General features: G+C 38.9%; 1 long non-coding RNA gene across 2 annotated transcripts in view; it reads left to right on the top strand.

Moving 5' to 3' along the window:
- Nucleotides 1-23386, top strand: part of LOC144228067 (uncharacterized) — an 85522-nt gene that overhangs the window by 40706 nt on the left and 21430 nt on the right. Inside the window, exons 1-2 of one of the 2 annotated variants that reach the window (XR_013334113.1) lie at nucleotides 15698-15753; nucleotides 18053-18716. The exons of the other annotated variant lie outside the window; for it this stretch is intronic. This is a non-coding gene — a long non-coding RNA (uncharacterized LOC144228067). Of the gene's footprint in view, nucleotides 1-15697; nucleotides 15754-18052; nucleotides 18717-23386 lie in introns of those variants that run through there. 2 annotated transcript variants of the gene reach the window in all.

Below are 23386 nucleotides of genomic sequence, written 5' to 3' on the forward strand. Positions count from 1 at the left end.
CTTTTTTTTTTTTTTTTTTTTTTTACTGATTTTCTGCTTAGACTGTCTGTCCATTGATGTAAGTAGTGTTTTAAAGTCCACTACTACTACTGCATTATTATCAATGAGTTTCTTTATGTCTCTTACTCTTTTATATATTTGGGTGCTTTCATGTTGGGTGCATATTTACAATTGTTACATCTTCTTGTTGGATGGCCCCTTTTATAATGATATAGTGCCCTTCTTCATCTTTTGCTCAGTCTTTCATTTAAAGTCTAGTTTCTCTGATATCCATTTGCATGATAAATGTTTCTCCATCCCCTCTCTTTAATCTGCTCATGTCTTTAGGTCTAAAATGAAGCTCTTATAGGCAGCATATAGATGGATCTTGGTTTTTTTATCCATTCTGACACCCTGTGTCTTTTTTTTTTTTAAATAGTTTATTGTCAAGTTGGATTTTATATAACACCCTGTGCTCATCCCCACAAGTGCGCTCCTCCATTACCACCAACCCCCTTCCCCTCTCCCCCACCTCCATCAGCTCTCAGTTTGTTCTCGGCATTCAAGAGTCTCTCATGGTTTGCCTCTCTCTCTACCCCCGCTATTTTTCCCCTCCTTCTCCCTGACAGTCCTCCATTAAGTTACTCCTAATCCTTCTATACATGCAAACATATGTTAGCTGTCCTTCTCTGCCTGACTTATTTTGCTCAGCATAACAGTCTCAAGTTCCATCCATGTTGATACACATGGCCAGATTCATTCTTTCTCATTGCCGTGTAGTATTCCATTGTATAGATAAACCACATCTTGATCCATTCGTCCATTGATGGACACTTAGGCTCTTTCCATGATTTGGCTATTGTTGAGAGTGCTATGAACATTGGGGTACACGTGCCCCTATGCATCAGCACTCCTGTATACCTTGGGTAAATTTGAGCAGTGCTATTGCTGGGTCACAGGGGAGTTCTGTTGTTAATTTTTTCCCTCCACACTGTTTTCCAGAGGGGCTGTACCAGTTTACATTCCCACCATCAGTGTAGGAGGGTGCCCATTTCTCCATATCCTTGCCAGCATCTAGAGTCCTCTGATTTGCTCATTTTAGCCACTCTGACTGCCGTGAGGTGGTATCTCAGTGTGGTTTTGATTTGTATATCCCTGATGAGGAGGGATGCTGAGCATTGTTTCATGTGTCTGTTGGCCATCTGGATGTCCTCTTTGGAGACGTGTCTGTACATATCGTCTGCCCATTTCTTCACTGGATTGTTTGTTTCTCAGGTGTGGAGTTTGGTGAGTTCCTTATACATGTTGGATACTAGCCCTTTATCTGATATGTCATTTGCAAGTATCCTTTCCCATTCCGTCAGTTGCCTATTAGTTTTATCATTGTTTCATTTGCCATGCAGAAGTTTTTAATCTTGATGGGGTCCCAGTAGTTCATTTTTGCTCTTGATTCCCTTGCCTTTGGGGATGTGTCAAGTAAGAAATTGCTGCAGTGGAGGTCAAGGAAGTTGTTTCCTGGTTTCTCCTCTAGGGTTTTGATGGCTTCCTGTCTCCCATTCAGATCTTTGATCCATGTGTATGATGTGAGAAAATGATCTAGTTTCATTCTTCTGCATGTTGCTGTCCAGCTCTCCCAGCACCATCTGTTAAAGCGGCTGTCTTTTTTCATTGGATACACTTTCCTGCTTTGTCAAAGATTAGTTGGCTGTACATTTTTGGGTCCAATTCTGAATTCTCTGTTCTATTCCATTGGTCTGTGTGTCTGTTTTTGTGCCAATATCATACTGTCTTGATGATGACAGCTTTGTATAGAGGCTAAAGTCTGGAATGGTGATGCCTCCTGTTTTGGTTTTCTTCTTCAATATTACTTTGGCTATTCAGGGCCTTTTGTGGTTCCATACAAATTTTAGGAGAGTTTGTTCTAGTTTTGAGAAGAATGCTGGTGCAATTTTGACTGGGATTGCATTGAATGTGTAAATTGCTTTGGATAATAATGACATTTTAACTATATTTATTCTTCCAATCCATGAGCATGGAATGTTTTTCCATTTCTTTGTGTCTTCTTCAATTTCCTTTATAAGTTCTATAGTTTTCATCATACCGATCTCTTATATCTTTGGTTAGGTTTATTCCTAGGTATTTTATGGGTTTTTGTGCAATTGTGAATGGGATCAGTTTCTTGATATCTCTTTCTGTTGCTTCATTATTGGTGTATAAAAATGCAACCGATTTCTGTATAATGATTTTGTATCCTGCAACTTTGCTGAATTGATGGATCAGTTCTACCAGGCTTCTGGTGGAGTCTGTCAGGTTTTCTAAGTAGAGTATCATGTCTTCTGTGAGAAGTGAAAGTTTGACTTCTTCCTTGCCAATTCTGATGCCTTTTATTTCCTTTTGTTGTCTGATGGCTGATGCTAGGACTTCCAGCACTATGTTAAACAACAGTGGTGAGAGTGGACATCCCTGTCATGTTCCAGATTTTAGGGGGAAAGCTCTCAGTTTTTCCCCATTGAGGATGATGTTAGTGGAGGGCTTCTCATAGATGGCTTTTATGATGTTTAAGTAAGTTCCTCCTACCACGACTTTCTTTAGGGTCTATATTAAGAAGGGATGCTGTATTTTGTCGAATGCTTCTTCTACATCTATCGACAGGATCATGTGGTTTTTATCTCGTTGATGTGATATATCACATTGATTGATTTGTGAATATTGAACCAGCCCTGTAACCCAGGAATGAATCCCACTTGATCTTGGTGGATAATTCTTTTTATGTGCTGTTGGATTCAATTTTCAAGTATCTTGTTGATGATTCTTGCATCTGTATTCATCAAGGATACTGGCCTGTAGTTCTCTGTTTTCTGCTGGGTCTCTGGCTTGGGAATCAAAGTGATGCTGGCTTCATAGAATGAATTCAGAAGTTTTCCTTCAATTTCTATTTTTTGGAATAGCTTGAGAAGAATGGGTATTAATTCTGTTATAAATGTCTGGTAGAATTCCCCAGGGAAGCCTTCTGGCCCAGGACTCTTATTTGTTGGGAGATTTTTGATAACTGATTCAATTTCTTCACTAGTTATGGGTCTGTTCAGATTTTCTATCTCTTCCCGTGTGAATTTTGGTAGTGAGTGTGTGTTTAGGAATTTGTCCATTTCTTCTAAGTTGTCCAATTTGTTGGCACATAATTTTTCATACTATTCCCTGATAATTGCTTGTATTTATGAAGGGTTGGTTGTAATAAGTCCATTTTCATTCATGATTTTGTCTATTTGAGTGCTCTTTCTTTTCTTTTTTAGAAGCCTGGCTACAGGTTTGTCAATTTTGTTTATCAAGAAACCAACTCTTGGTTGATCTGTTCATCTGTTTCTTTGGTTTCTATATTGTTTATTTCTGCCCTGACTTTTATTATTTGTCTTCTCCTACTGGGTTTGGCGTGCTCTTGTTGATCTCCCTCTAGTTCCTTTAGGTGCGCTGTTAGATTTTGCACTTGTGCTTTTTCTGATTTCTTGAAATAGGCCTGGGGTGCAATGTACCTTCCTCTTAGGACTGCCTTTGCCGCATCCATAGAGTGTGGATTGTTGTATTTTCGTTTTCATTTGTTTCCATATATTTTTTAATTTTTTCTCTAATTGCCTGATTGGACCATTTGTTCTTTAGTAGGGTGTTCTTTAACATCCATGTTTTTGGAGGTTTTCCAGAGTTGTTCCTGTGATTGATTTTAAGTTTCAAAGCATTATGATCTGAAAGTGTGCATGGTATGATCTCAATTCTTTTATATTTTTTGAGGGCTGCTTTACGTCCCAGTATGTGATCTTTCTTAGAGAATGTGCCATGTGCACATGAGAAGAATGTGAATTCCATAGCCTCAGGATGTCGAGTTCTAAATATATCTGTCAAATCCTTCTGGTCCAGTGTGTCATTCAAGTCCATTGTTTCTTTAGTGATTTTCTGTCTGGCTGATCTATCCATTGCTGTAAGTGGAGTATTAAAGTCCCCTGCTATTAGCACATTCTTATCCATAAGATTGTTTCTGTTTGTGATTGTTTTAAATATTTAGGTGCTCCCATATTTGGTGCATAGGCATTTATAACTGTTAGTTCTTCCTGATGTATAGACCCTGTAATTATTATATAATGCCCTTCTTCATCCCTTGTTACTGTCTTTAATTTAAAGTCCAGTTTGCCTGATGTAAGTATAGCTACTCCAGCCTTCTTTTGACTTCCAGTAGCATGATAGATATTTCTCCATCCCCTTACTTTAATCTGAAGGTGTCCTCCAACCCAAAATGAGTTTCTTGTAGACAGCAAATAGATGGATTTTGTTTTCTTATCCATTCTGCTACCCTATGTCTTTTGATTGGAGCATTCAGCCCATTTACATTCAGTGTTATTATTGAAATATGTGGGTTTAGAGTCATTGTGTCCTTTGTGGGATTCATGCTTATGGTGGTGTATCTAGTATCTTGCATTCCTTGCAACATTTCCCTCAGAGAGTCCCCCTCAGGGTTTCTTGTAGGGCTGGTTTAGTGGTGACAAATTCTTTGAATTTTTATTTATTTGGAAAGACTTTTGTCTCTCCTTCTATTCTGAATGGCAGGCTTGCTGGATAGAGGATTCTTGGCTGCATATTTTTTCTGCTCATCACATTGAAAATTTCCTGCCATTCCTTTCTTGCCTGCCAAGTTTCAGTAGATAGATCTGTCACCACTCTGATAGGTTTCCCTTTGTATGTTAGGGCCCTTTTCTCCCTAGGTGCCTTTAGAATTCTCTCTTTGGCCTTATATTTTGCCACTTTCACTATGATATGTCATGTAGAAGATCGATTCAGGTTATGTCTGAAGTTCTTGCATTGGTGGTATAGTGGTGAGCATAGCTGCCATCCAGGTTACGTCTGAAGGGAGTTCTCTTTGCCTCTTGGATTTCAACATCTACTTCCCTCCCCAGGCTGGGAAGTTCTCTGCTATAATTTGTTTAAGGATTCCTTCGGCACCTTTCCCTCTCTCTTCCTCTTCTGGAATTCCTGATATGGATATTGTTCTGTTTGATTGTATCACTGAGCTCTCAAACTCTTCTTTCATGTTCCTGGATCAGTTTATCTCTCTTTTTCTCGGCTTCCTCTTTTTCTGTAATTGTGTCTTCTAAATCACTTTTTCTCCTTTCTGCCTCTTCAATCCGTGCATTGGATGACTCTATTTTATTTTGCATCTCATTTATAGCATTTTTTAAATTCATCACAACTATTTTTGAACTCCATGGTCTTTGTAGCAATAGTTTCTCTGATGTCTTCCATGCTTTTTTCAAGCCCAGCAATTAATTTTATGACTCTTGTTCTAAATTCTTGTTCAGAAATGTTGCTTATATCTGTTTCGAGCAGTTCTTTAGCTGTCATTTCTTCCTGGAATTTCTTTGGAGGAGAGTTTTTCCGTTTCATCATTTTGGTTAGCTTTCTATCTCTTGTTAATTTTAAAAGCTTGTTGTGCACTCTGCCCCTGTGGGTTCTGCTGTATTAAAGAGGGCTCTTTGACTGTCTAAGGCCTGTCCATTCAGGAAGTGTTCTTTGAATGGTGTCTCTTAGTTTTTCTTGTTGAGACTTTGGTTATTTTGTTTCCCTACTCGTAGTGGTATTTGAGACTCTCCACCATATGTACTTTGGCTTGTTTCTTGAGGTAGCCTTGGAAAAAGAAAACAGACAACCACACAGGGAACAAAGGTACTCAAATGTACAGACAAATCCAGTAAACACGCAAACTGAAAGGGAAAAAGGAAAGGAAAAAAGGAGGGGAGAAAAAACAAAACAGTACAAAAAAAAATGAGGAAGAAGGGAAGACAAATAATAAAAATTAAAATTAATTAAAAAATTGAAAAAGTAAAAAGAAAAAAACCCAAAAGACAAAGGACAGTCTAAAGGCATAAAACCAGAATTCCCAGCTACAAATAAAGAGCAAGTGTATGCAGTGCTGATGGAAGAGCATATACACAGAGAGAAATGACAGGGCAGGGAGGAAGCAAAATTGGAAATGACCAGGCAGAGAGACTAAGAAGCACTCAGAGAAACTATATAATCTGTTTACTCCAGAGAGAGAATAGGTAGTGATGGAGGTGTAGAGTGTACATCTAGAGAATGGATTAATTGTGACTGTTTAAGCCAACCAGTAACCAGAGTGCCCTGACCAGCAGAGTGGAGGATTATGAATGAGAAAATGGAGATTATATCTGAATACAAAGAATTATCTAGGATTAATCATGGCAGTGCATCCACGTAGGTCTTGCCCCAGGCTCAGGTAAAAGCAAAACAAAACAGCTCTCTGGCAGGAATGGGCATGGTTTGGTGTAGGCAGGTCTAGCCTCCACTGCATCCAGCTGGCTGCTCCCTGATGCCCCGCCTTGGTGTTTGTTGGGAAAAAAATGGTGTTGCCTCTGTCCCTTCTCAACCAAGCATTGCAAATCACTCCTTTGGCTCCAATCTCCCTGTGCTGAGGATGTAGCCAAGGTGGGCTGTCTTCTATGTCCCACACACCGCCTTGTTTCCAGGTCCCAGTCAGAGGGCTGTTTATACCGCCCAAGACAGTCACTTCACGCAGGTCACAGGTTGCTGCTTCCCTGCTGCCTGGGGTTGAGGTGGGGGATGGGAGAAGTGTTGCAGCCTCAGATCCACCAGGGTCAAGCAGTCATACAACCTGGGATCGGAGGCCTCTGCAACCTCGAGCATGCCAGGAAAGGAACGCAGCAGCCTCAGGCCTGTTCACGCTGCCACTGGGGATGGTGCTGGGAGTGCAGCAGAGCAGTTTTTCCTGGTACCTTCTGGGACCGGGGACACCTAGTTCAAAGTTAGCACCCCAGCCAGAGCTAAAAAACACTCTCTTTCCAACCCAAGGTTTTTCTCTTCTCCAGGATGGTTCTGTGGGCAATCTCAGCTGCTTTTTCCTTTCCCCTGGATTCTCAGCAGCTCACCACAGCTCGCCTCACCAGGGCTCATCACTCACTGCAGGTGCATGGAAGCCAGGTTCCCTCCCCTCTCTCCGTGTCTCTGGGTCCCAGCCTCTTTTATCTTCCCCAGTTCACACTTACTTATGAGGTTTCCTTCCCAGTGTATCCTGTCTCTTTCTCTTCCCAAACTCCTGTGACTCAGTGTCCTATGACTTCAGGCCTTCTCTGTTTGAGATATGGGTGCAAGCGAAATGCAAGGAGCTCCCCACTTCTCCACCATCTTGCAGCCCCCCCCCCACCCCATGTCTTTTGATTGGAGTGTTTAGTACATTTACGTTCAGAGTAATTATTGATAGATGCATATTTAGTACTATTTTATTACTTGTTTTGTCATTGTTTTCTGGAGATTTCCTCTGTTCCTTGGTCTTTGTCACTTTTGGTCTTTCCTTTGTACTCAATGAGTCCTTTTAATGTTCTTGCAGGGCTGATGTGGTGGTCATGAACTCCTTTAGTTTTTGTTTGTCTGGGAAACTGGTTCTCTCTCCTTCTATTCTGAATGATAGCCTTGTTATATAGAGTATTCTTGGTTGCAGACTTTTCCCATTCAGCATGTTTCTTATACCATGCCGCTCCCTCTGTCTTGCCCCATTTGTTAAGAAATCTGTAGGGAGCCTTAGAGTCTTCCCCTGTAAGTTAATAACTTCTTTTGCTATTGCTTTTAAGATTTTTTTTCCCTCATCACTACATTTTGCAATTTAATTGCAATATATCTTGGTTTGGGCTTGCTTTTGTTGATTTTGATGGGAGTTCTCTGTGCCTCCTAGATCTGGATATCTGTTTCCTTCCTGAGATTAGGGAACATTTTAAGCTATTAATTTCTTAGGTTTTCTACCCCTTTTCTTTTTTTCTGGGACTTCAGAAGATACATTTGATAGAGTCACCAACTTCCCTAAGTCTATTCTCATGTTCCATAATTCCTTTTCTCTTTTGTTCAGCTTTATTATTTTCCATTATTTTGTCTTTCTTTTAAAATCACATATTCATTCCTTTGTTTCTTCTAGCCTTGTGTTCATTGCATCAAGCCTGTTTTCAATATCAGTTACTGTATTTTTTCATTTCTGATTGTTTAACTCTTATCTCTTCAGTAAAGTTCTCCCTGAAGTCTTTCATTTTCTTCTCAAGCCCAGGCAGTATCCTTATGATTCTTGCTTTAAATTTTCCATTAGGCATGTTATTTAAATCTGTTTCTCTCTGGCTGTGACCTCATCTTGTTCTTTCATTTGGAATGAAGTCCTGGCATTTTGTCTGTCTCTGTTTACTTTTGTATGTTAGAAAAACCCATTATGGTCCCTGTTCCTGAGAGTAATGGCTTTATGAAGAAGAGGTTATACAGTATTCAGGAAGTTCCTCTGGTGTGTGCTGCATGTCTTTTACTGGACATGTTTTGGCTTCTCTGTCCTTCAGGACCATTATGACTAGAGACTCTCCTTGCCTGACATGAGTGGTGTTTGTTTTTTGCCCAGAATATGGCACGTTTTAACTGGTGTGCTGTGGTCTGCTTGTTTAATGAGACCTGATACCCTTTCCACAAGAACTTAAGCCTTGTAGAACTGGCTGGTCAAGAGATGTTATGTGGTTAAGGGTTTCTACTGGTCTTTTGGGGAAGGATCTTGGCATATTGGGACTGAGGCAAGCTTGACTGAGAAGGACAGTGACACCACAGTGCAGGAGTGTGGGACTTGGAGCAAGCAGGGTAGACAGCAACTGTCAGTGCTTTGCTGCTTAATACAGGTAGTTCTAGGTTTATGCTGGGGGCGGGGGGTGGACAGTGACACCATCTTGCTCCTTTATTTCCAGAGAGGCATCCCATGAACACTACCTCTCAGCAACTCACTCCAAGAGGAGCAAATAATCTCCCTTCTGTGTGTCCCAGGCATTCCTCTGGTCACTGTGGCTCTATCCCACCCAAACCTTGAGGGCCTTTATTTAAAACTGCAGTCTTTAAACCCTGCTGGTTGCAAGAAAATTAGCCCATCTCATTTTTGCAGCCAGTGACTTTGGGGAAGTGTTTTCCTTGTGCATTACCCTGCAGACTCCTCTCTTTAGCCTTTCTCTGTGACCAGGGCTCCTTCTTGTCTTTAGCACTTACAGTCCATTTCTCCACCAAGCCACATCTCCACACTTCCTACCTTCCTCGGTGTGGCTTCTTCTTTCCCTCTAGTTATGTAGTTTGTTCTTTTAGTCCTCAAGATGGTTTCTTGTGGTATTTACAAAGATTTGATAGCTATCTAGTTGTGTTCCAGGGACAAGACAAAGCTAGGGTCCTCCTACTATGCTGCCATGTTGGTATCCAGACATGATTTATTCTTAAAAATTGGAGGGAGGATTTTCACCAAAGGAAAAAATTTTATGGGTGTGAAAAGGGGTTTTCAAATAAGCAAGTTTTCAGATGGCTTTGTTCCATACTGACAAAAGAATCAAAATGGATGATCAGTGTGGTTTTTGAAGCATCTCTTTGGAAACATGCCCTCAGTTGGCTTTCCCTCCTTTCGTGTTTCAGTTTTTCTACCTCTCATTCCTTCTCCGTGCATCACTTCTCAAAATATCTACCTAAAGATGGGGCCATCCTAAAACGAAAGACGAGACTGTATTTTAGCTGTCTTTGTGGATGCTAGAAGTCCCTGAATGGCAAAGATTTAAAGTCCTAAGAATCCTACCTACTTTGGGGAGATGGATTGGGTCATAGGATGGAAAGAATAGTCTTGGCTTATTTCACATTGTAATGATGTTTCTAGTTCGAACCAATAATTAGTATATTTATAAGTGATTGAATTTTTAGAATTAATCTGTTGCTACAAATTTCTAATATTAATTTAAGCAGTTTGCATAGGAAACCCATAAAATATCTTTTTTCAGGAATTTGTTGGAATGCTAAATAATGCCTGGTAAAGAATTTGCATCTCTGTCATAAGGTATATGTTGAAATACATTTAAACAAGCCTTATTTTCTAATTCAGAGAAAATACATCCTTATTTATATTTTACTTCTTTGTCAAATGTTAGATATTTTAAAATTTTTTTCTTTGAATTTCTCCCTACATTTTTTCTTTATATAGTCTAATAAAATTTTATGTAATAGATGACTCATACCACTTAAGTCCTTTACATAAATTATATAGCTTAACAATATAAAAAGAAAACTTTTATCCTATTTTGAGCTTTTGTTTTTAACCATTGGCTGATATTATTATTGTAACCAATGCTTCTTCTAAAGTGAAGGTAGAGTTAACCCTTGAACAATGTAGGGATTTGGGGGCACCAGTGCCCCCTCAAGTCAAAAATCCATGTATGACTTTTCATTCCCCCAAAACTTAACTACTAAAAGCCTATCTGTTGACTAGAAGTTTTACTGATAACATAAACAGATGATTAACACAGATTTTGTAGATGTATTATGTACTGTATTCTTATAACTGATCTAGAGGAAAAGGTTTTAAAAATCACAAAATATATTTACACTCTTGTACTATATTTATCGAAACAAAACACCTGTGTATAAGTGGACCTGGCCACAAGCCGGTTATCCCTGTGGTAACCTGACACCACCTGCGTAAAACCCAAAAGGTCAGAAGGATGTGAGGCCCTGCTTTCACGGCCTGTATTCATACTGAAAATCAAGATCAAGTGAGTTTTTGCCCTTCTACTCCGTAGGAGGTTTCTGTCCTCCCTGAGCTCTCCTTAGGACACCTGCTTTACCATTTGACAGGCATACTACCCCAGTCAAACTCCCCACCTGGCACTGTCCCCAGAGCGGGTTGTACTGGGCCAGCCCGGCTGGGAACTTGGTGCCAGAAGCAAGAGCCTCCCAGGGCTCNCCTCCCACTTATTCTACATCTCTCATGTCTCTTCACCATGCCAGACTAGAGTCAAGCTCAACAGGATCTTCTTTCCCTGCTGATTTTGCCAAGCCCATTCCCTTGGCTGTGGTTTCACTGGATAGTAGGTATGGACAGTGGGAACCCCTTCATCCATTCATGTGTGTCACTAATTAGATGATGAGGCTTTTGTCTACCTAAGAGAGTCATAGTTACTCCTGCCATTTACCCACACTTCATTATTTTGAGTGGGATGCCTTGATCAGAAAGAGAATCTGTTTCATACTAAACATGGATAATCTTCACAGTTTACCAGAAGCAACTGAAGTTACAGAATGAAGAAGAATTGTGTCTGTCTATCAACTAGACATTGAAGGGAAAGGAAAGGAGAACAGGAATAAAGAAAAGTAGAACCCATCACATGACTTGGATTCTCTTAACATACAATGCAGGTTCTGTAGGTCAGAAGTCTAGTGGGCTCAAGTCTCTGCTTAGAGTCTCCCAAGACTGATATCAAGGTCTTGGCAGCATTAAGTTCCTTTCAGAAGGTTCTGGGAAAGAATCTTCTTGTTTATTCGGACTACTGGTAGAATTTAGTTCCTTACAATTGTAGGACTAAGAGGTTCGGTTTCATTGCTGGCTATCAGCTGAGGGCTGTTCTCAGCTTCTAGATGCTGTCTGCATTCCTTCACTCAGCGTCCCCTTCCTCCATCTTCGGAGTCAGTAGTTGTAGGTCAGGTTGTCACACTGCAAGTCTCTGACTCCAGCTGGGGTATCTTCTCCTTGTATGTTTTGTTTGGTTTTCTCTGCAATTTTAAAATAACACACAGCACTTTGAATCCAGTCTTTCTCTGATTTAGTCAACTTTTCATCAAAAAGTTGCCAAATTAGTTTTTCTTAAATATCACTTAAATAGATAGGAAACAACCTAGCTCCCTTCCTTCCTTATAACAAACAGTTTCTCTTCCTTTTACAGGCTGGTGTGATTATATTTGTCTTAAAGGGATAATCTTTACATTTCAAGATCCATAAAGTTCATATCTGGACAGTGCTTTTGCTGTGTAACATGGCATATTTATAGGTTCCAGAGTTTAGGGAGTAAACATTTTTGAGAAGTACTTCTTCATCCTTTGGCAGAAGGGTGTGCAAGAACATAGCAGCAATCAATCAGACCAGGCAGCGTTAGGAGTTCTGGGCAAAGCTTAATTGTATTGACCTGACCATAGTCATGAAATTCATGAAAATGATTATAATAAGAAAGATCACATGCATATTAAATGAATAATTATAGGTGGAGGCACACATGGCCTGGAGAATCTCACTTTGGGGGAGGGTCTAGGAAGAGTTTGAAAAGGGTTTTTGATGGAGATCAAGAACTGTGTTAGGTGAAGGGGAAGAATGTGACACCTATTCAGGGATGTATGAGAGACCTTTTGGGCATTGCAGATTTACTGCTCTTCTTTGTGATCCAGGTTGGAGTAGACGTTAAGTAATGAGTCATGTATTTACCTCATCCAAGTTGCCTCATTTATTGTGGCATTGCTTTTTTAAAAAACAAAACAAAATTCTTAACAAATGTTTCCTATGTAAAAGCAGGTGATCAGCCTTCTGGTGCTCTATGTAGGGGTGCAAAGCAATCTAATAAGTCTAGAGCTTGAATTCTGTTCCTTTCTCTTAACATTATCCCGGAGGGTTAGGCCAATCCAGGGGAAGTAGCATGGAGACAACAATATTTCTCAGTGTTTAGAGTCAAGGTTGAAATACTGTATTAAGAGTTACATAAAACCACTCCCTTCAATATTTTCTATCTTAATGTTGTATCTAGATTATTCTTAGTACATTGTTTTTATTATTCTTTTGAGTTTTATGTTCAATTTAACTAAATAGATTTATAGTTACTTGTATAGATATCAGTAATTCTATCAGTAATTCTACTGAGAGACCGTTTATAAAACTGTTTTTTCTATTCTTTAGTTCTTAATTGGATAGACGTACTATATCTCTATATTATATCAGTATGTGCTCAGTGTAAGAAAGATAGAAACGTTTCCTTTTCTGAAATTATTTTCTAAAAATCGTTTTGCGGGGTAAACATTTAACCGGGCCCTATATAAGATTGCTTTTTCCTTTTCAGCAATTCTGGATTCATCCTTTTTTCTCCATCTAAATTATATTCTTCCACTTTAGACTGAAATATTCAGGCTTTCATTTCTATGTTAACCTTTAAACTTCTTTCCTACCCAGTCTCTGCCCATCTTTATCAATCCTCACACTGGTGCTAATCCACTTTCCTGGAACATTTTGACCTTGTTGGTTTGTTACTCTTGACCTTACTAAAGCTGCCAGATATATGTTATTCCTTCCTGGCTTGTCTTTTCCATTTCCTTCCCCTAATCAAATCCTTATGTTTTTTTCAACACCAGATGCAGATTATATCTTCTTTCCCTGATGACACCTGGCAACTTGTCTTTTCATTGTCTCATCCATGTAATACATATATATCATCCACTTCAAGGACATTAGTCTGAATTATATGTACTTTGTGTTCTTCTCTCATTGATTCTGGGAATCTTAGTTCCTTTGTCATATTTTAAGTTTGGTTAGTTCAGTGATTGTTTTTTTCTTTTATGGTGTCCCCTGGCCTAGTGCTATGCTCAGAGCACGAGCCTAAGAGTGATTTGTTTTTCACTAAAAATAACAAATAGGTTTATGCTAGATGGCTCAGCTCAATAATTTAATGTAACTCTAAATTTAAATACAAAAGTTAAAAATAAAAACTAAAAATCTCCTTACCCTTTTCCCCAAAGTAAACTCTTAGTGGTTCCTTATGTATACTTACACCTACATGTATAAAATATATATAGGAATCCTATATAGTAATATATAGGAAAATACATAGGAAACAGTGTATATACTCTTATTTTTTTCTCACTTATATTTCTTTCTTAGTTAGTTTGATGATCTTTCCATTATCAGCATTTTTGGCTATATTACCTTACTTTTTAATAACTATGTAGCCTTCCATTTTGTAAATGTGCCAAGCATTATCTTCCAGTTATGGATATTGAAGCTATTTCCAGTTTTTTAAATTATTTTAAACAAAATTACAAACAATTAAATAGGAAGTACACATTTCATGCAGGCTGTCAGTCTTGACAGCCTGTTGCCCCGGAACAAATGTATCTGCATTCCCATGTCAGGTCTCTTAAGTAAACCTCCATCTCCAGAACCAGGAATTTATATTAATGATGAAGAGAAGTGCATGAGCAAGAGTGTCAGAGACTTTTAATCTAACAACAAATTTTAACAATAAATGGATAAAGTTTGATTAAAAGTTTAGTCAATCATGGGAAATACACTATGTTGAGCTCAGTGTAAAAAGGCATAAAGTTAACATTTGCACACTATTTTCCTTGAGATTGTGGGATTGAGGGAGGGGGGACACATAGGTATCTGGAGGAAGAATGTTCCAGGGAAAAGCAGAAAGCAAGTACCATGATTTGGAGAAGGGAACATGTGGCTTTAGTAGAGTGAGCAGTATGAAATAGACTGTACAGGGTCTTATAAACCACTCAAAATACTTTGCCTTGTTTCTGACTCAAATGGGAAGATATTGGAGGGTTTTAAACTGACAAGTGATTTAATCTGACTTACATTTTATTAGTCACTTGCTGTTTTGAGACTACATTAGAAGGGGGGAAAGGGAAAGGAATGATTTGTCAGAAGGCTGGCTCTACAGTAACCTAAGTAAGACTGATTGTAGCAATAGATTGTGCAACCTAAGCTACTGTGTCGGGGGAAAATGAGGGCACCATTGTAGGAATGAACAGTGAAAAACTGATGGGATCAATGGATTGTATACCCTGGTGGGGGCAAAGAGTGGTGGGGAATGGGTATTAAATGGAGTGAGTGGGAAAATAAGAATTGCTGATCTGAAGGTAGGATATGTAAAATAGACATTATAAAAGAGATGCAGTTATTGATGATCTATAACTTGGTTATGATTGCAGAAAAGAAAGCTGATTTAGGGTGGAGGTTAAGATCATTGAGAGGAGATTGAGGAACTCCTAGGTAGGATAGTATAAGGTTCATCTACAGGAATATTGGTATTTCAACAAATTATGACCAAAGTAAGTTTAGAAAATATGCTAGTGAGCTGGGAGCTAAATCTTTTAAAGAAAGATGTTGGAGGTGATGTCTTCCTTTGTGAAGACTTGAACATTTGGTTCTTGAGAAATTATCCTATGTCAGAGAATATTCAGTAAAAGAATGTCATGATTAGCACATTTTAGGGTCATGCTTATAAGAACCAAGTTCTAGAGCCAGCTTAGGCTCAGATGTCATCTGCTATTTACTAGCTGGGTGACCTGAAGCAAAATCTTATCTCAACTGTAAATTGGAGATGAAAGTACCTCCCTCCCAAGGTTGTTGTGAGTCTTGAGATAATATATGTAAAGCACATAGACCAGCGCCTGGTGCAGACTAAGTGCTATGTAAGTGTTTGCCATTGATAATGTCACTTTCTTCCCTTGGGTATCACAGGGTATGTCGAGGAAATAGTCACCACATGCATTGTAAGTTGGTTAGAGAGCAATTTATCAGTGCCTTTACACAGCAATTCTATTCCAAGGTATTTATCCTTTAGCTATACTTGCCCATCTATAAAAAGACGTATACAAAGATATTCTTGCTATATCAGTGATAATAGTAAAAAGTTTGGAACAACATACATCCATAGAATATATCCTATGCAGCTCTTTAAAAGAATACATTAGCTTTCTTATGTTGATAGAGAATTCTCCAGGATACATAGTTAGGTTAGAAAAAAAGGATCAAATGCAGGACAGTATATATACTTAGCTAGCATTTAATATACACATATATACATTTCTCTGTGTGTTTGTAAATAAATACAGGATTTTTGAAGAGTTACACAGGAACCTCTGCTTCTCAGGAGGAAACCTGAGTAGAAGATAGGGGTAAGGAGCATCATTACCTTTTAAATTTCTATTCTGTGGCAGCTTTTATATTTTGTATTGTGTTTATGTTCAAAAAAAATATTTTTGAACTAAGTAAGTCTTGATTTTATAATTTTAAAAGGCAAATCCCTTCAGGAAACATTTCTTGTAAGTCTAAGGGAGACTAACATTAGTCCTTCCCTTGTTGGGGAGGTAGGGTGCATCTCTTGAATCATTACAGAATAAACCAGAAATGTGAAATGGAACAACGTAGGGTTTTAACAAGGCTAAGGGGCTGACAGCTGTTTCAGCTTGGGACTTTTGAATTCAAAACCAGACCTGAATATACATTTGATGTATTCAGAACTACTCAGGAATGTGATCAGTATCTCTATATATTTGGGTAAAAACAAAAAACCTCTCCAAGTTTTCTGCCACACTACAGCAATATGAAAGCAATAGGTCCACTTATTCTCCTTCCAGCTGCTTTCTAGTAGCACTGCAACTAAGGTGTTCTGTTTATTTAAACCTAAATTTAGCATGAGGTGACTGGGCAGCTCAGGACACTGTAATAAAATGTTAGTGAGTGGTACTGTGATCCATGGCTGCTGATGAGAATGTAGGACGTTAGTGTTTCCATCAAGTCTTAAGGCCATGACACACATGGAAAAGAAAATAAGAGAGAAGTAGTAGTTGAGATTCTGAGTAGGGACATTGAGAATTACCTACAAATAGAAACTGACCTTTTTTTTTTTTTTTTTTTTTTTTTTTGTATTCTTNCCTTAATCCCCTTCTAACCAAATATCACAGAGATGTACTGGAAAAGCAGGCACGGTTTCTGTGCTACAGGCTATAGCCGATGTGTGAACAGAGCAGTTTCTAATCCTGTACCAAATATAAAATTAACTTAAAAAATGGCTTTCTGTTTCAGTTTGTTTGCTCATAAGTTACAAAGCCTTGATAGATATTTGAGGAAAATGAAAGAAATAAGCTCAAAGTTGTTCAACTGAGAAAAATAGCTGCTTTGTGAAACAGACATTTCTGAGAAACCTCTACCCTCAACCCTCCACGCTTAGTCCTCCCTTCCCTCTACAGTCATACGTTAGGAAGAATGTGCTGTGTTGAGCAATGCTGTACCACACATGGGCTGCCGACCAAGAGAAGGCTATTTCCATGCTAGATGGTTTCCAAAGAAATACATTTTGTTTGAGCCTAATCCTGGAGTCTCATCTTGCCCAGAGAAGGCCCTTGTGGTCTTGAAAGCCAGAAGATCCATCAGAATAATTCAGAGATTTAGAGTTTGGGTTTACTCTAGGGCATAACCAGGGACTAGGTTTGGCCCAGTGCTCTCTCAGGCCACCCTAATGCCATTTTTAGTCAAAGCCCCAAACTGACCTGTTTTCTCAGGAGTCTTTATGAGAATTGCCACCAACACTTGCCCAGCTCTGAGGCCAGCAATAAAGGTGTGCTGAGTAGAGGACCCTAAGGCCTAGAGAGCCAGGTGCGGTGGTAGTTTAAGAGCTCCTACACTCCAGCAAGGAATGTCAAGAATCCTATCTTCCTTCAGTGTACCTGTGAGAGCATCAGACTTTAGCTTCCCTTCATGAGTGTCTGATCTACCTAATCAATCTTTTACCCTAGTCTTAACTTCTCATTAAAATTTCTGCACAGTCTAGGGACTGTCTAGCCTAATCCAACCAAAGTGTCCACTAGCAACCCCTTTCTCCTGGGCTGGACCCAACTTTCTGCTTTCCTTATGGAAGAAAGGTTTGACTTTTTTTTTTCCTCTCTCTGTTCAGACACCCTTCAAACAGTGGGCATTTCGATACTAACCTGGACACATTTAAAATTCTTATACCTTTGTAGCTTGACTGTTTAGGCAGTTGTCTGGCCTTGGATTAATTTGTTCCTCCCAGGCTTGCTTCAAGTTCGTCACCACTAGATCCATTTTCCTAACTCAGAGCTCCCAGAAAACCTGATGGCCATGGAAGCACTATTTGGAGTACTTTAATGGAAATGTACCTTGGCTGAGATGTGTCTGGTGGCTTAGTCCTAAGTAGGCCCCAAACACTCATCTATGCTATCTCAGATACACAGGAACCAGACGGTCTCTATAAAAGAAAAGAGAAAACAGGAATATAAGTACAGGTCTACCTTGACAAATGCCGCCCTAAGGGAAGCCCTCACCTCATCCTATGTCTATAGTTCTAAGAGTAAATAGAAATACTGTGCTTTTCTGTACTTGTCAGAAGGGTACTGCTTTATTTGTTTTTTAAAAATGACAGAGGAATCCTTGTTCTTCTTCGGTTTTCTAATTCAGGTTGTAGAAGTTGACAGAGCATGACAAGTCTTCCTCTTCCTCTAGTCCCACTCCACTGCTTCCAAAAGGTCATCAGAGAAGGAGCAAAGCCAAAAGATGCAGAAGAAGCACTGCATTTTTAAAGGACTGTCAGATTATGTGATTGATAGTACAGCTAACTCAGTGTATTGCAACAGTAAATAAATAGGGCCCATGTGCCCTAAGTTAATATAGCTCCCAAGGGTGTCTTGGTTTCAAGGACAGTTTATGTCCTGCAGAATCACACTCAATTAAATAATAAAAATAAAGTAGCAGAAAGCAGGCTCTCAATCAGTGAGTTCCTGCTGAGAGCCCAAGCTCTGCTTTGTGCTGAGGGGTGCAGACGACAGCTTCCCTATCTTCAGGGGGCCCACAATCCAGTTGTGGAGGGCGACTCACACCCAAAAGCAGCAGACCAGAGAACTGAACAAAATGCATTTATATGCTGTGTGTTTTCTGAGACCAGGGAAGACTGGGTGAAAGCAAGGGTTGGGTGCGGGACCCTGCGGGGAAGGAGAGAAGACAGGTGTAGAGAGAGCAGCACAACGACCTTCCTGCAGGTGGAACCGACAAGCTCTGTTCATGGACTGGGAAGAGGCCAGACGGATTAGAGCAGACCATCTGCCCCGTGTTCATCATTTCAAAGGTACCACTTTCAGATTATGCAAAACAGAAAGACAAATATGTTGATCTAATGAATATATATAAATGCGAAAGAGACAGTATTCGGTTTGCCCTGCTTTCCCATCATATGTCCATGACAGTAGATGCAGAAATCATACAATAGTTACAAGCTGAGGACGAAACTTTGAAAGAAAGGAACATTTTTTAATTATACCAATTACTTTAGGATTGCCTTGTCTGTATTTAACATAAAGCTTTTCTGGTGTTAACCAGGATCAGTTAAGTCTTTTCCTTTGCTTACAAATATTAGATTTTCAGCCTGAGATTCCAACCTAATACCTTTTCCAGTATAAAATTAGTGAACAGTCCAGTTGACTAAAAATATAGTATCAGGCTTATTTAGAAAATGAAATAAACCAAAGAGGAAAAGGAAAGCAGTTCTATTCAATAAGCCTCGTGTTATATTTAAAATACAACATAAATATGTTTGGTCTATAAAGCTCTTTCTGCCACTAATAAGTCGCATGACCTTAGTAAGAAGGAAATGGTAAGACTTACATAGTTCTGATAAATGAAGTGTAAAAACATTTGGTGAATATATTTTTATTACAAATACTATCTTAGCATTTACTTTTTTTAAAGGATAGGATTGTATTTTCCTGCAAAATGAATAATATCCAAATTTATTATTTTCCTTTTTATGAAAATGTTTTCCCTTGCAGAAAAGGTTAATATGAATGAAATGTTAGGCAAAAATTTGAAATTAATGAATAAAGAATGTATATGACTTTAGAATAGTCCTTGGGGAGGTGAGGCCATCTGGCTGTATAATTCATAACCCACCTGAGACACGTTCCTCAAGCTGTATGCTGCTCACTCATTTTGTACTTCTTGATAAAGATCACATGAGAAATTAGCAGCCTTCTGCTCCAAATGCAAGGTCCTCATACTTAATAGCACATAATGGAAAACTATGTGAAATGTCTCCCTTGTCCTTTGACCAGTTATTCCTTATCAGACTCTTAATCTAATTTGAGCTGCTTCTAAGTCATCCTCTGTGAATGAGTACATGAGTAAGTGTGTCCTGATCTCATTGACAATGGAGTAACTTACCAAGACCACACACCCACGTGCCATCAGAGAGATGATTGTGCATTCTCCCCACCACTCCTCAAACAGAACAGATCTGTATCCAGACCAGTCCCTCAAAAGGAAAATCATAAACAGCAAAATACCTTTGTTACAAGTCTAAAAAGTTTATGGGAGCAAGCAAAGAGTAACCCCATCACAAAGACCCACGAATCACTTTAAGGAACACAGTCAATGGGAACACTTGTATCTTTCCAAAAAGAGGCACTGTAGGCCCTAAAGTAGCTACGAGAATGAGAGATAAGAAGTTAACGGTTGCAAGGTTGGCTCAAACCCCCACTGCCCACCTCCTGCAGATTACTTAACCAGGCTGAGTCTGAGTTCACATTTATAAAATAGGACAGTAGTTCCCTATCTCCAGGTTGTTTTGACAATTACAGGTAATATATTTTGAGGAAATAGCATTTGAGAAGTGCTAAAAAATTATACCTCTTCTTAACTTAGCCACTAGTAATGGTTATATGATTTCTACTTTTATCGTTGACCCAATGTAGAGAAATTAGGCTTCTAAACTCCTAATTTGCTACATTTTTTTAAATGTTTTATTTATTTCAGAGAGAGAGAGAGAGAGACAGCATGAGCAGGGAAGGGTCAGAGTGAGAGAGGGAGATACAGAATCTTAAACAGACTCCAGGCTCTGAGCTAGTTGTCAGCACAGAACCTGACATGGGGCTCGAACCCACGGATCGTGAAATCATGACCTGAGCGAAGTCAGACGCTTAACCAACTGAGCCACCCAGGTGCCCCAATTTGCTACATATTCAAAACCCGCCATCCTACAGGCTTTGGAACCAAGAATATCCTGTCTTGCCACAGTAACATGTTTCTTTTTGCAGTTAGTACTAGCTCTTTGGCACAAGGCATATTTTTTTTTTATGGAAATGAACGCAATATTACAAAGATGCTTTTAATCAGAAACAGACCACCTAAGCAAGCAACATCTCCTCAATAGGAAATAAAATGTTATGGTTCCATCATTTTGCCACAAGGCGGGCAACATGCTGGGAAATGCTTTTGCCCACTTTTCTCTCCTTGTCTAATCAATTTCTATTCTTTTCATAGTCCCATGTAATGAGGTTGGAAATGGCTAAATAAAGTGAAAGATGTTTTGAATTGCATTACTAAGTGGTAGCTGCATTATTTCATAAATGAATAGTGCTAAACACATTCGTATAATTTATGAATCGAAGTGTCATTCGGGGGGGAAACGTCAGTGTCAGATTTTGCATTTAAACGCCTGCATTAGCTGTCAGCTGTGCAAAGTCCCATAAAGACAAATGGCTCCACAGTAGGCACACAGATGAGGGTATTCATGTCCCACATTTGCAAGTAGACATGATACTGTAATCATGAAGAAGTTTTCAGTAGTCAACTCCTTTAGAGCTTATCTAAAAGTTCCTAACTTCCATTCAGAAAACAGCCACATCTACATGATCCCTACTAAATAGCAGTCTTTGAGCCTTTAGAATTTCCTTTTCTTTTAATTCTGTCTCTGCATCTTATTTTTGAGATAAATATAAATAAAAATGAGATATGATGAACTATATAGGGCAGTGGCATATAATAAGTTTGGTATTTACACTGCAAATTTTAAATTGATACTTCTGTACTAATGAAACCTACTGGATACTTATATAGTATGATTATTTTGCTATGTGGTGGTAGTGGTGTGCATGTGTAGGTGTTTGTACATGTACACCCACAGCCGATAGGATAGGGGAAGAAAAAGAGGAAGGGAAGAGAAAGGGAGAAGCCTTATACCATCAAATATTAAAAGTGTCAATAAAAATAGTCATTAAAGCTCAATTTAATGAAATTTATCTTTAAGAAGTGCATGAGTGATGCAGTTGGTTAAGCCTCCGATTTTGGCTCAGGTCATGATTTCATGGTTTGTGTGTTCAAGCCCTGCATCAGGCTCTATGCTAACAGCCTGGCCTACTTCAGATTCTGTGTGTGTCTGCCTCTCCAATGCTCATGCTTTGTCTCTCTCTCTCTCTCAAAAACAAACACTAAAAAAATACATATTTTACTTCTCTAATGTTTTTAAGTTTATTTTGAGAGAGACAGAATACCAAGCAAGCTCCATGATGCCAGTGCAGAGCCAGACTCGGGGTTTGAACTCCTGAAACCATGAGATCATGACCTGAGCCAAAACCAAGAGTCGATGCTTAACCAACTGAGCCACCCTGGTGCCCCTATGTATTTTACTTCCTGTTTATTCAGCTTGCATGTCTTGAGCAAATTACTGATTGTGAACACATTAAGTTTACATGATATATGGTCCTTTCCCTCAAGGAACAAGTCAGGAGGTGGAGAAGCATAGGGGCCATAGATAAAAAAAATTGCCCTCTAAGGTCATTAATAGGATAAATAGTTCAATAGAACTATAGCCAAAGTTTCAGTGGAAAACAAATGGGGAGACCCTTAATTTAGCTAGTAAAAGGCCAGGCTACATCAGGAAAATGTGGCAGTGATACTGATGCTTAGAGACTGTACATGATATCCAAGGGATGATGAGAAGAACAAGTGCATTTTAAGAAAATGGGACAATATAGGCTGAAATAATTCTTCAAAAAATTGCAAATGTCTTATTTAGAATATAAAAATAGGATGAGAGGTGACTATGAAAATAGACTAGCAGGGAACAGCACTACTCAGTCCAGACCAACTGATACTGTACTTCAGTGCAGTCCCAGGATTGCCTGATCTCTTGATATATAAAGAAAGCAAGGGACCCATATCTTTGTATGCATTCTACCAGTTTTTAAATGGTAGCAACTGATTTTAAAAAAAATCAGACCTAACAGAAGATAACTGTAAACCAGATCTGGTCTAGTGTTTTCTATTTGGTGTCCTCTGTTCTCATTGGATACCTTGGAGAATGCTAGCAACCACTTTGCTGACAGAATAAAACTAAGCTTTACTCCAGTGAAACATGATTTGAGGCAGAAGATATACAAGATTAAATGCATGAAACTCTATACCCAATTCAAATATTTGTGCAGTGAAATATATTTTAGGTATAAAGAAATGCCAGCAGCTCAGTCCAGAAATATTTGGGAGAGAAATCATAAGATTAACCAAATTAAGATTTTTTTTTTTTGCCAGACATGACTTAATTACATTATGTCATTCTTAGAATTAGAAATCATATGGCTATTTGTAATGGTCAGCTAAATGCACTGTTTGATGCCAAAGACATGAAATGCTATTTCATTAATTTTTATTGTCTGTCAAGTGGTTATTTTTTGTTCAGATATTTTGCTTTGCTGAAGAAAGCTGAGCCATTCACATGTCCATATGCAGTTATCCCTCTGACTGCCCATCTAGAAGCAGAAGTGGTTAGGGACAACTTCTCTACTGCATCTTCAAGTCCTCAGAAACCTGATCCTAGTAACACTGGTGGTGTTTGAATTTTCCCAACAAATAATGTTGTAATGGATCATTGTGCTTCTTAACAGAAATTCAAGTATTTAAAATTCATAGCGGCAGACATGCTTGGTGGACACTGGTCACTATTCCCCAAGTGTAATAGCAAACTTG

The sequence above is a fragment of the Crocuta crocuta genome, unplaced genomic scaffold (assembly GCF_008692635.1).
Source record: "Crocuta crocuta isolate KB4526 unplaced genomic scaffold, BGI_CrCroc_1.0 scaffold162, whole genome shotgun sequence".
NCBI classification, from domain to species: domain Eukaryota; kingdom Metazoa; phylum Chordata; class Mammalia; order Carnivora; family Hyaenidae; genus Crocuta; species Crocuta crocuta.